At 40.5% G+C, this 12,872-nt stretch overlaps 1 protein-coding gene across 6 annotated transcripts in view; it reads right to left on the bottom strand.

Annotated features, from left to right (window-relative positions):
* The window catches only part of LOC126253483 (tyrosine-protein kinase Src64B), a 300,293-nt gene that overhangs the window by 138,123 nt on the left and 149,298 nt on the right, over positions 1-12,872 (bottom strand). The window contains exon 1 of one of the 6 annotated variants that reach the window (XM_049954854.1): positions 4,870-5,023. The exons of 2 other annotated variants lie outside the window; for them this stretch is intronic. The gene's annotated coding sequence lies outside the window, so the exon portion shown is untranslated. Of the gene's footprint in view, positions 1-4,639; positions 4,784-4,869; positions 5,024-12,872 lie in introns of those variants that run through there. 3 more of the 6 variants (XM_049954850.1, XM_049954852.1, XM_049954855.1) reach the window with 3 other exon arrangements.

Here is a 12,872-nt window from a genome sequence, read left to right on the forward strand (position 1 = left end):
AGAGGGGCTAACTCAACCACAAATTCAGTATATAATCTGAAAGGGATTCCATTGGAGCCTGGAGCTTTGTTCAGTTTCAACAATTTCAGCTGTTTCTCAACACCACTAACACTAATACTTACTTCAATCATTCTTTCAGTGGTAAAGGGATTAAAGTGGGGTAATTCTCCTGGGTTTTCCTTGTAAAGGAACATCTGAAAACAGAGTTAGGCATTTCAGTTTTTGCTTTGCTGCCTTCAGTTTCAGTTCCTGTCTCATTCACTTGGTACTGGACACTAACTTTGGTGCCACTAACAGTCTCTACATAAAACCAGAATTTCTTTGGATTTTGTGAAATGTCACTTGACAATATTCTGCTACAGTAGTTACTGAAGACATCATGCAGTGCTCTCTTGACAGCCGAACACATTTCATTCAGCATCTCTCTATCTACAGCCTAAGCCTTGTTTTACACCTGTGATGCAGCATTCTCTGTTTTCTTACTTGCATATCATCGAGATTCCCTCCCATTATGAACTGCCCTACTGAGTCCATACCCGTCCAGTGCATGGTCAACTATTCTTTTAAATTTGAGGCGGAGTTCCTCTACATGCTCCTGACCTGTGCTGAAAGTTTCAATTTCCTCTTTGAGATACAACACTATTGATTTTTTATCTAGTTTACTAAACAATGTGTATCTTTCTGCTTGTTTTAGTTGTCCTTTGTACTTTGGTAATCATTGTTGCCACAACTGCATCATTGTCACTGATACCAGTTTCAATGTGCATGTCCTCAAAGACGTCAGGTCTCTTTGCTGCCATTAGATTCAATATACTTCCATCATGATTCATGAATGAGGTTCCTAACCATCTCTTCTAGGTAGCTCTCAGAAAATGCATTTAGTAAAGTTTCACAGAATGTCTTATCATGCCCACAACTAACAAAACTAATGTTTCCAGTTTTTTGTTGGATGATTAAAGTCTCCACTGATGATTGTAGTATGACTGGGGAACTTACATACAAGTGAACTGAGGTTTTCTCTAGACTCTTCAGTTACATAAGGAGCTGAGTCTGGGCAATAGGATCCAATTAGCATTTTATGCCCATCCCTGAAACTGAGTCTTGCCCAAACCATCTCACATGCAGCTTCAATTTCTATCTCGGTGGATTTGAGTTTCGTGTCCACTGTGACAAATACACCACCCACATTTCCCATTTGCCTATCCTTTCGACATACACTCAAATTCTCCCCAAAAATCTCACTGCTATCAGTTTTAGGTTTGCCACTGAGTTACCGCCTCTTCTCACTATAATCTACCATAGATCCCTCAAACAGAAAACCGTGCCCAGTTCTTGGAAAAAGGCACAGGTCATACCCTTCTACATGAAGGGTAGTAGAAGTGTTCCACAAAACTACCATTCAATATCCTTGAAATCAATTTGTGTAGAATCTCACAACATACTCTGAGCACAAATGTAATGACGATCTTGAACACAATGACTTTCTCAATGCCAACCAGTAAGGATTTCGAAAACATCAGTCATGTGAAACCCAACTCCCACTTTTCTCACATTACATACTCAAAACTTTGGATCAAGGCAACCATGTTCCAAAAAGCATTTGACTCAGTACCACACCTACGCTTATTGTCACAAGTATGATCATAGGGGGAATCAAGTGAAATTTGTGACTGGACTGAGGACTTTTTGGTAGCAAGAACACACATGTTATCTTGGATGGAGAGTCATCATGACATGTAGAAGAAACTTCAGGTGTGCCCTAGGGAAGTGTTGGGACCCTTTCTGTTCATATTACATATTAATGAACTTGCAGACAATATTAATAGTCAACCAGGCTTCTTGCAGAGGATGCAGTTAGATACTATCTGTAATCAGAGAAGCTGCATAAATATTCAGTCAGATCTTGATGAGATTTCAACGTGGTGCAGAGACTGGCGACTTGCTCTAAATGTTAAGAAATGCAAAATTTTGCACTTCACAACAGGAAAAAAATGTAGTATCCTATGACTATAATATCAATGAGTCACTGCTGGAATCTGACAACTCTCAACCTGGGTGTAACACTTTTAGGGATATGAAATGGAATGATCACACAGGTTCAGTTGTGGATGAAGCAGATGGTAGACTTCTGTTTGTTGGTAAAATACTGCAATCAGTCTCAAAAAGAGACTTCTATCAATTTACAAAAGAGATTGCTTACAAATCACTTGTGCGACCAGTCCTAGAATATTGCTCAAGTATGTGGGACCCTTACCAAATAGGGCCATAAGGGGATATTGAACGTGTACAGAGAGGGCAGCACGGATGCTCACAGGTTTGTCTTATTCGTGTGTGTGTCACAGAGGTAATGAAGGAACTGAACTGGCATACTCTTGAAGACAGACATACTTTATCAGAATAGAGTCTGTTAACGAAGTTTCAAAAGCCAGCTTTGAACGATTACTCTAGAAACATACTACAACCCCTATGTAACACTAACAAAGGAATTGTGAGGATAAGATAAGAATTATTACTGCACACACATTGGCATTCAAACAATCATTCTCCCGCACTCCAAATGTGAATCGAACAGAAACATACCCAATAACTGGTACAATGGAGTGTATCCTCTGCTGTGCACCTCACTGTGGTTTGCAGAGTATGGATGTAATAATTCCTATTGAAGCCAATGTAAATACTGTGCCCTCTTTTCCATTGTGTGTGCACCAGGTATGACATGTGACAATTAGATCTCTAAATTCTTCCTGATAACATTCATTCATTTCCCAAACAAACAATTCCAACAATCCACAACACCATATGAAGAGGAATTTTCTATCTTTAGTGTCAGTTGTACAACAGAACATGTGCTCACTCAAGGCAGAGAAAGCTCAACAGGTTAATGACAACACTCACTCCAGCAGGTGCCCCCAGCAAATAAAGAGATATGGAATGTCAAAAACTGTTGCTTCTATATTCAAAATTCTCAGGAAGATAAAGTGATTTAGAGAAAAAAAAGGAAGGAAGATTAGAGCTTAATGTTCCATCAACATCACAACAAGGCACTCACTTAGTTAGGACATTAATGTAGAAAGAAACAGAACATTTTTCAAAGGAACTATCCAAGCATTTACCTCAATCTGTTTAAGGAAAAAACAGAAAAATGTAAATCTGGATTGCCAGAGGAAAGGAGAAGAATGACTTGTACATCAGGAAATACATCCCTTCTAATTGACAGTTTATTCGTACAGTCATATTTAATCAGTAATTTAAAGAAACATATCTAAAGAAGTTGGTGTTCAAGTACACTGTAATAAGTCAACAATGAAAATGTCTTAGGATCGAACAGCACTTTACATCCACATCTACATCTATTCCATCCTCAGTTGCTACTACAAGCATCTCACCTCAAGGAGTTTCACTTTTATATACACGTACACTGGCTAGCTGAGGGAACCAGCACTGCCTATCAACTACAATAAGTAAATTAATGTTCAGCATATACCTATCTTCTTATTGTTTTGTTATAGACAGAAGTTTTTGATAACATTTAATCGGCAAAAGTAGTTCTTTACTTAAGCCTGTGACATGGCTGGTCCCCCATCAACCTGGAAAACCTAGAGCTCAAACCAAGGAAAAGAAAATCAAGTATAAAGAGTGATACCAAATATAAAGGCTGGTGTTCAAATGTTCACCAGTACCAAAAAAAATAACTGGCCAAAACTGAACCACTTCAACCAAACATTGAAAATAGGACCAAAGAATAATGATAAAGCTGTTCAAACAGGTTAGGGGAATGCAGCCAAGTAAGTTATTTGAACATTTAATACGCCAACAGAAGCTAAAGTTTCACAAAGATTTAAATACTGACAAATGTCACTTATTATTTTACGACTAAAGGGAGGCTCTGGCAAACATTTAACAATTTCTAGGATTGACATAAAATATAAATGGTGTCATTAAAATGCAACAATTTCTCTGCACACAAACATAACTTGAATTTAACTTCAGAACTCATACCTACCACTCACTGTGAAAAGCATCTACAATGGAAAGAAATAATGAGAAATTTACAAGAAACCAAATTATAATGGTTAACAAAATATTTATTCACTACTTTATTATACCCTGAATTTAATTATTTTCAGGTTATGTCAACATAAAGAGTGTAATCGAACATCGTGATGCCTGAGAATGCTCAACTAAAATTTGGTATGCTCATTGTTTCATACTGCATTTTTTGCACAATAAATTCTATGCAACTCATAATAAATCCACTGTCAGAGCACTCATTAGTTTTGATGTAACAACTACAAAATAAAGGCAAATATATTTAACAGCTTCAAATCAAGAAATACAGCATTAGTTCCACTGAAGAAAGATGAGGCAGCAAAGCAACAATGATCGTTTTGCAGGAAGCAGCATACTTTTGCCATCAGTTATTTAGGGAAACATACTCATTGATTTGAATTGCTGTACTATTAAGAATCCAACTGATGATCCAAATGATAAGCACTTGAAGCAATGCCAATCAATGGATAACATTAAAACCTACATCTGTATAACATACATGTAATCCAGCGGTCTTGTTCAGTAAGTTGTGCATATTGGGACATGATTACAAAACAGATACGTAGAACAGAGAATATACAACCTCTACCTGAATGCGAATATTCATCTGCCAAAATCTTCTAGATGTCAGATGGAAAAGAAAGATACTTTCACTTGGTTACTAAGCAATGCCATCCGAAGGGTTAACTCTGTATGTAATGTGATTCCAAGAGGCATGGCTTGAGACATGCTACGAAGAACGGTGGGTACTGAACTTAAAGATGATGATATTAAACTTTAAAAACAGCAAAGCTAATTAAGGGTCTAAAAAATGCATACCGAAACTACAGATGAGTATAGTAATAGCAGCGTTCACCGAACCCAAAACTGGTTATAAGGTAAACAAAAATAACAACACAGAGCTTAAACGAATACCGCACATATGGCAGTGTGGGGTTGGGACACAATAATCACACGCAAGTGACGTAACAACTGCGAAGACGGCGGGGAAGGAAGGACAACAGCTACTGTCGCGGCAGGAAGCGATTGTACTTCCGTGACCAGCCCGTACTCTAGTACACGAGCGCGGATGTTGCATTCTGGTAATTTCAAATGTTTCACAAGACAGCCAGACGGAGTGAGAACTACTCTGTCTTCGCACATTCTGTATCTAGTCGTAACCGTGAACTTCCCCTAAAAATGCGGTGCATCGAGACATAAGTGTCCCAGAGACATCAGCGGAAAGTGTTACCTAAGACGTGTGGAAAAAGAAAATGCGTTGGTGAATTCAATTAACTATTAAAAACAGCTTTATATGCGATATTTACTGTCACTAAATAGATACGGTAGTTTCGATTGACTAACAAAGAGTAGGCAATTGCAACTCGTAAAATACTTTCGGTAGGCTATATGACTTTTCATATTCTCTTTTATATCACCAATAGCTCATTAACAATTCTGCTGATGCAAAATATTAATTACCGTGTGCCACAATCATAGATATAACCCATACGATTCACATCTACGTTACGCAAAAAAATAAGGTTAAACGCTAAATGTACTGCCATGCACGTACGAAACTTTATTATGGCTTTTCTTTAGCTTATCTGCATGCATTTTACTTACAACTAATTGTGTCGACACACAATCACTTCACCTAGAATACTCAACGTTTGCATTCATAATTATTATAAAAGGTGACATGCATGAACAATGAAACTTTCAACTAATGTGACCAGTTACTGTACACGGCGTAATGTCAACAACACAAGTAATTTCTTCCTTAACGTAATCACATACTAAAAAAAAATAGCCATCAAAAACATTACAGTCGTTATACATCACTCTACAGCCATAAAACTTAAACTTTATGAAACCTTACACTCGAATGTACTCCATGGATAGGGTTACCATCAGTCCGACCCAATTTGTCCCGATTTTGCAAAATAAGCACACGACGCCACTGTGAAAGGAGTATTTTTGTTGATGTCAGCCCAGCGGACTGATTGAAGAAATCGACTGCTTGCAGGGAATCAATCTTACAGCGTAAGTTTAGCTACAGGCTGACACGTATGCAAGTTCTATAAATACGCATAGGGGAAAAAAGACTTGCTGAAAATGATGAAATCTTCCGAAAAATATGGTGTACCAACTACTTTTTGCCGCAACAAGTTCAATGTAATTGTGCTCTAAACAAAAAATAACTATATTAATGACGCGTCCATGAAGAGGTAATTAGACATACAGACGTGCAATCCCGGATAGGGCTAGGAGGAAGAAGGAAATCGATCACGTTCTTTTAAAGGAAGGCATTCTCCTTTACTGAGGAAAACAAGCGAGGATGTCCGGACGGGGCGCACAAAGGGTGAATCACGGGATTTTAAATTGCAGCACGGTTCCTTTTTAGAGTCCACTGAATCAAGGAAACCGCCTAAGTGTGTAGTTCATGACCCACAGAATGAGCCGTGGAGGCTCCAGTTCATTTTACTCTGACTTCTCGATGGCTTCTTTCACTGGTGCTCCGATAGGCGGCCCCATTTTAACTTTCAATTTTCGTAGATGATCGCTGGCTTAAGAAAATGGCTCTGAGCACTATGGGACTTAACATCTATGGTCAACAGTCCCCTAGAACTTAGAACTAATTAAACCTAACTAACCTAAGGACAGCACACAACACCCAGCCATCACGAGGCAGAGAAAATCCCTGACCCCGCCGGGAATCGAACCCGGGAACCCGGGCGTGGGAAGCGAGAACGCTACCGCACGACCACGAGATGCGGGCGCTGGCTTAAGTGTCTGAAATAGGCCGGCAATGGGTTGAGAGTGGAGAACGGGCAGGAGGGGTGCAGCGTAAGGGTATCACGCATGGGTTTTCGCGCGCAATGGTACCTTCAGCCGTTAGTTCTGTATGTGCCGAGATCGACTTAGCACTCTTTTCTGTAGTGCTAATCTCACTGCTGTATCGATGGTGTCCTACTACGCCCTTTAGTAGATTTTTACTTCCCTGTTTATCCATGCTGTGCGTACCTGGACGCTTGCAGTTTAGCCCCATCGTTTTCGCGTATGCGAGGATCAATACTGGAAAATTTTGCGGTCAGTATTGTCCGCGCTCTGATATCTGTTCCTCTGTTGTTGTTGGTTTTCGACCACTGGAACATTTTAGTTTGCTGTGATTAATCCTGGCCGCAACCGTACTGTACCTCTGCATTTATTTCATCGGTGAAATTTGGGGTGTAAATTAGTAACTGTCCCTGTGTATCGCTGAGACCTTTACTTGCTGTGGATTACCAAGGCCATAAGCCGTGCAGCACTTTCAAATTCAGTGGTTTACTCGTGAAACTTCACTTTCACCTCACGTGAACGGCAGTTTGCTGTTTGAGCTTTCGTGTTTAATGAAGTTCTTTACTCAGTTTTATTAACTTGGGCATGAACCGTGCGGCATAATCCCTATACACCGAATTTGAGATTTTTTTTTACGTTTTTAAAGGTTTGTAATTTTATCCTTTAATGATTTTAAGGGGAAGTCCCTGCATTAATATGTTTGTTGAAACTAGGTTCTAGATGGCTGTCAAGCCTGAGGACTGGATCAAGGAAACATTGTTTGCAATGCCTAGTCACTAAGTATTCCTTTAGAATGTTAAACTTAATCATTTAGTTGTTCTATCTGTTTCATTCAAGTACCTGGCCGTGCACTTTTGATGTTAAGTTTACCTAAATTATTTGGGGAGACGTTACTTTTATTTTTATACTCCCTTACCTTCCTTTGGGCGTTTTTTTTTTTTCTCTCAAGTAATATTTACTGCCTTACTTTATGATGGATATGTTGGGCTTATAACCGTGATATCTTAAGAATGTGACGACTATTGTTCATGTAATCTGTGGGCTAGATCTCACCTATGTGGTGTTCGTCAGCAGCGCCTCTTAGCCTTGTGAAGCCGAGCCCGGCACTTCGGCGGCTGGCGGTTGCGAGGTTCTGTTGCTGTTGTGTCCCTTCACGTGCCTTCCGGCTGTGTTTGAGGCGTGTCCGCAATTGCTATAGTGAACTGTTTACTTTTTCAACTTGCCTTCTTTAAGTAAAGTTTTGCCTTTCCCTTCTTAAGGCTCTGATGTACTTGCTTCAGCTTCTAAATATTCTGCCTAAGGCCTATAAGTGAGCGTACTTGTAATTAAATTTCGAGCTAGTTCCTTTGTCTGTTCAGATATCTGCGTATATACTTGAGCGCTGAAGAAAATTTTGATGTAATTCCCGTTCTGACTGCCATCTCCTTAGATTCATATTTTTAATTATAACTCGCTATTCTTTGCTCGGGCTTAATTTGTCACTGTATCCGTTATATGTACATAAGAAAATTTTTCAGGTCAGATCTGCCATGTTTGGATGTGTATTCTAAATTACCAGTTCTTAACTTAATGAGTGTGACTCTTTAAGAAGATTGTGTCAGAGTTATCTTCTACTTACTTGTTATTTAAGAGAGGTTTTATCATAATTTTTTTTAATTTGTTGCTGGCACTGATTCTTTGGGCTAGCAAGAATTGAAAGTTTAGTCATGTCAATCTATGGTTAAAATTTAAAGAGGCTTATTTTCATTTAACAACCTCTTATGTTCAGAGATACGTGGTGATTACTGCATTTCATTTTGTGCTATCATGTGCACAGAAAATTAATGTGATCATTCAAAGGACAAATGATGCAAGAATTGCGGACCCACCCATCCATGTGATTCTTTTCCTATCCCAACTGCCCGCCCACATAATTCCAAGGTTGTTTCGAGTACGCTGTAAAAGTTTCGCTGGGAAGCGATCTCTCTCCGTGCGATTTCCATGAAGAATGGCATTTGTGGTCGTCAACTTGCTTCGGACGAAAACGTGCACGCCAGCTAGAATAATGATTCCTAGTTTCTGGGTTTCTGCTTGAGTTCATGTTGTCATTTTTCTTACACATTATTTCGATAACCTTTTTAGTTGCTTTTGAATGGGGTCTGTCGCAGTTTTCGTTGTTCACTGTTTGGTCTCCACCAGTGGTCTCTTTGTAAGAGATCACTGACTCAACAAGAAACCGCGAAATGATGCGCGCTGCCCACTGGCATCGCCCTTGAGACTGCTTTTCGGTGCTGTTAATGAGTAAGTCACAGAAATGCAAGACCAGCAAAAATGCTATTCCAAACCAAGAGAAAAGACAGTTAAAAGAAACGATAATGTCGCGAGAAAAGAACGACGTAATAGGCACTTAAAGCTAGAGCGGAGCGGTGAAGTTGAACTCGGCAACTACTCAAAGAGATGAATACGTTTTGCGCGAGTTAACCTCGCGCTGCTTATATAGTCTCTGGGCAGGTAATAACAGTTTGCATATTAACACATTGTCTGTTGTCTAGAGAAGTAGTGAAATCCATATGGACGAAATCTATCACGCGTGTCCTGCCACCCACCGACTTAGTGTTATGAGTACACCCTTTTACAGAATTAGCAATCATTCAATAAAAAGGAAGTAATCTACACCGAAAAAACAACAGAAAATGCATCAACTCTGTGCCCTTTGCAATGAAACACAGTTTGGGAGCCACTGTAGTACTATGCAAAAAGTACACCAGACTTCAATGGCTTGCTATTATTACATCTACAGAGAGAGTGAAAGGGGGGGGAGGTGGAGGGGGGGGGGGCTGCGCTCCCGGCAAAGTCCTTCCTGGCAGGGTATTTGATTTACTCGGCCTTGGGAGTCGCTCACCGGAACGTGGTGCCATTTTCCTGGCAGATGCGCCTCGTTGCTGACGGCCGGTACTCCACGAGTTGCCGTCCATAGCACAGTTCAATATTGTGCGGAACAATTGCTGACTGTGAAAGGTTGTTTCTTGAACACACTCAAGTCCTCGACGTATTTCCTTTTCGATCAATGTTCTGTTTCCTGTGTTTTCCCAATGAGTGGATTCGACCACGGGATTGCAATTCTGAAAGATCTACAATCTATCCACCTACGGATGCCACAACCTCTTTCCCAGCCACGAATTTCTTTAGATGTGCGAAAAGGTCCAATTAGGTGAGTCCGAAATCGGTTGAATAACGCTGTTTCAACAGCTAATACTTCAAATAACCCAGTTTTTCCGCTGCCTAAGCACCTTTATGGACAGGTGCGTTGCCTTTATGAAATTTGATTTTTTCTCTCTTTTTCAATCCAGGACTCTTCTCGTGTTCATTTTCATTAAGCAAATGTAGAAGTCATGGATAGTATTGCCACAATTATCGTTATTTTCTTGGCAGGGAAATCATTAAGATTCCTCTGTGTCTCTAAATACAATGAGAATAGTTTTCCACATATAAATTCGATTTCTCGTTTTTTAACATGACCACGTGTTCTACCCACCGTTTTGATTTTGTGTTCGTTTCTAACGTTAAGTCAGGAATCTAGGTCTCAACCACAGCAACAACTCACCTTTTAATAGGCGCTGGAATGTAGCTTACACTTTGTGGTGGTAGTAGTGGTAGATCCGTGATCACTTTCACAAGGAGATTGGAAATGTGGTGTTTAAGAACAAACGTATTTCATACACACACACATGGTATGAATTATTTACTCGACGGTGTGCTATTGTACTTTTTTTTCCTTTCTTGACCAGTGGCTAAAATTTTGGGAGCATTTCGTGTGAACTGTCCTCGAGACCAGTACAGTTACGTAGAATTCAGCCTCTGATTTCTGAAATTTTAAATATACAACATGTGAAAAAAAACTTGTTCGTGATAAACCGCCAAAGTCAAGGAATTTTATGACAACACCGGTATTCGGTTACCATTTTAAACTAATAATAATTTCCAGTTATTAGAAGTGCATACCTCTAACTGTTCTAGCTAGAAAAATTCTGAACAGAAAGAGACCCAATGAGCATCTCTCTCTCAAATCAACTGTACTGCTAATGTCGCCACTCATTTTTGGTCTTCAGTCAGTATCTAACACAACTACGACCGGACATGGTGGAACGACAGGTTACTGTACCCACACAGGGAAAGACAAATGTTCCAATCCTCGTCAGTCCATCCAGATTTAGGTTTTTCGAGGTTAACCTAAATCGTTTAAGGCAAATGCCGTTCCTATAAATAGGATACGGCCGATTTCCATCGTCTAGCTTATCTATAATAGTTTTACTAGTGTTCACTATGAGTTGGGCATATCACACAATCAATTTCACGTTATGAATATTTTGCTGGTATTTAAGATTTGAAATTTACCAGCTTTATACTAGTAATCAACTGCTGCAATCACGGCTGACAGAGCACGGAGATGCCTATGTTGTGAGCTATTCCCCTGGCCTGTTCAGTTAGACTTTGGTCGCACTTTGGTGAGTTATATGTATTCAGGTAAGTGAAGATGCATATAGTGATTTCAATTTCTAGTATTTCAGGAACCCACTTCCTCCAAAACAGGTGTAATGATGCTTCAAAGTCGACGTTAAAAATACAAGAACTTCTTTTACAGGACGGTCACCATTTTCCCCTAAGTGAGTACGCCTTGACAGTGTTAGTTTGGCGACGTTTGTGGGACCCTATTGTGGGGAGTCTTCATGTTGGATGGGAGTACGGATCTTCAGAAATCCTTTGGTAGTCGGAGGACTGGAGTCAGCGTCAAGACTTCCCAAGACGAGGTAAGCTACTGCAGCCATATATGCAACTTTTCGTGAGGTAGTATTGGTCCAGAATCTCTCTTGCTGTGCAAGTAGCTCACCGTCAAAGAGCCTGTTCATCACTCGCTGAATCTGAGTTCTGTTCCGCCATATGGCCAACATTTTTTTTTTTTTTCTTCATTCCCCTCGTGGCAGATGCCAACGACCTTCTCGTGTACTGACGAATACAACACTGATATACAGGGCTATTACAAATGATTGAAGCGATTTCATAAATTCACTGTAGCTCCATTCATTGACATATGGGCACGACACACTACAGATACGTAGAATAACTCATAAAGTTTTGTTCGGCTGAAGCCGCACTTCAGGTTTCTGCCGCCAGAGCGCTCGAGAGCGCAGTGAGACAAAATGGCGACAGGAGCCGAGAAAGCGTATGTCGTGCTTGAAATGCACTCACATCAGTCAGTCATAACAGTGCAACGACACTTCAGGACGAAGTTCAGCAAAGATCCACCAACTGCTAACTCCATTCGGCGATGGTATGCGCAGTTTAAAGCTTCTGGATGCCTCTGTAAGGGGAAATCAACGGGTCGGCCTGCAGTGAGCGAAGAAACGGTTGAACGCGTGCGGGTAAGTTTCACGCGTAGCCCGCGAAAGTCGACGAATAAAGCAAGCAGGGAGCTAAACGTACCACAGCCGACGGTTTGGAAAATCTTACGGAAAAGGCTAAACCAGAAGCCTTACCGTTTACAATTGCTACAAGCCCTGACACCCGATGACAAAGTCAAACGCTTTGAATTTTCGGCGCGGTTGCAACAGCTCATGGAAGAGGATGCGTTCAGTGCGAAACTTGTTTTCAGTGATGAAGCAACATTTTTTCTTAATGGTGAAGTGAACAGACACAATGTGCGAATCTGGGCGGTAGAGAATCCTCACGCATTCGTGCAGCAAATTCGCAATTCACCAAAAGTTAACGTGTTTTGTGCAATCACACGGTTTAAAGTTTATGGCCCCTTTTTCTTCTGCGAAAAAAACGTTACAGGACACGTGTATCTGGACATGCTGGAAAATTGGCTCATGCCACAACTGGAGACCGACAGCGCCGACTTCATCTTTCAACAGGATGGTGCTCCACCGCACTTCCATCATGATGTTCGGCATTTCTTAAACAGGAGATTGGAAAACCGATGGATCGGTCGTGGTGGAGATCATGATCAGCAATTCATGTCATGG

This window comes from Schistocerca nitens, chromosome 4 (genome assembly GCF_023898315.1).
Source record: "Schistocerca nitens isolate TAMUIC-IGC-003100 chromosome 4, iqSchNite1.1, whole genome shotgun sequence".
In the NCBI taxonomy this organism is placed as follows: Eukaryota; Metazoa; Arthropoda; class Insecta; order Orthoptera; family Acrididae; genus Schistocerca; species Schistocerca nitens.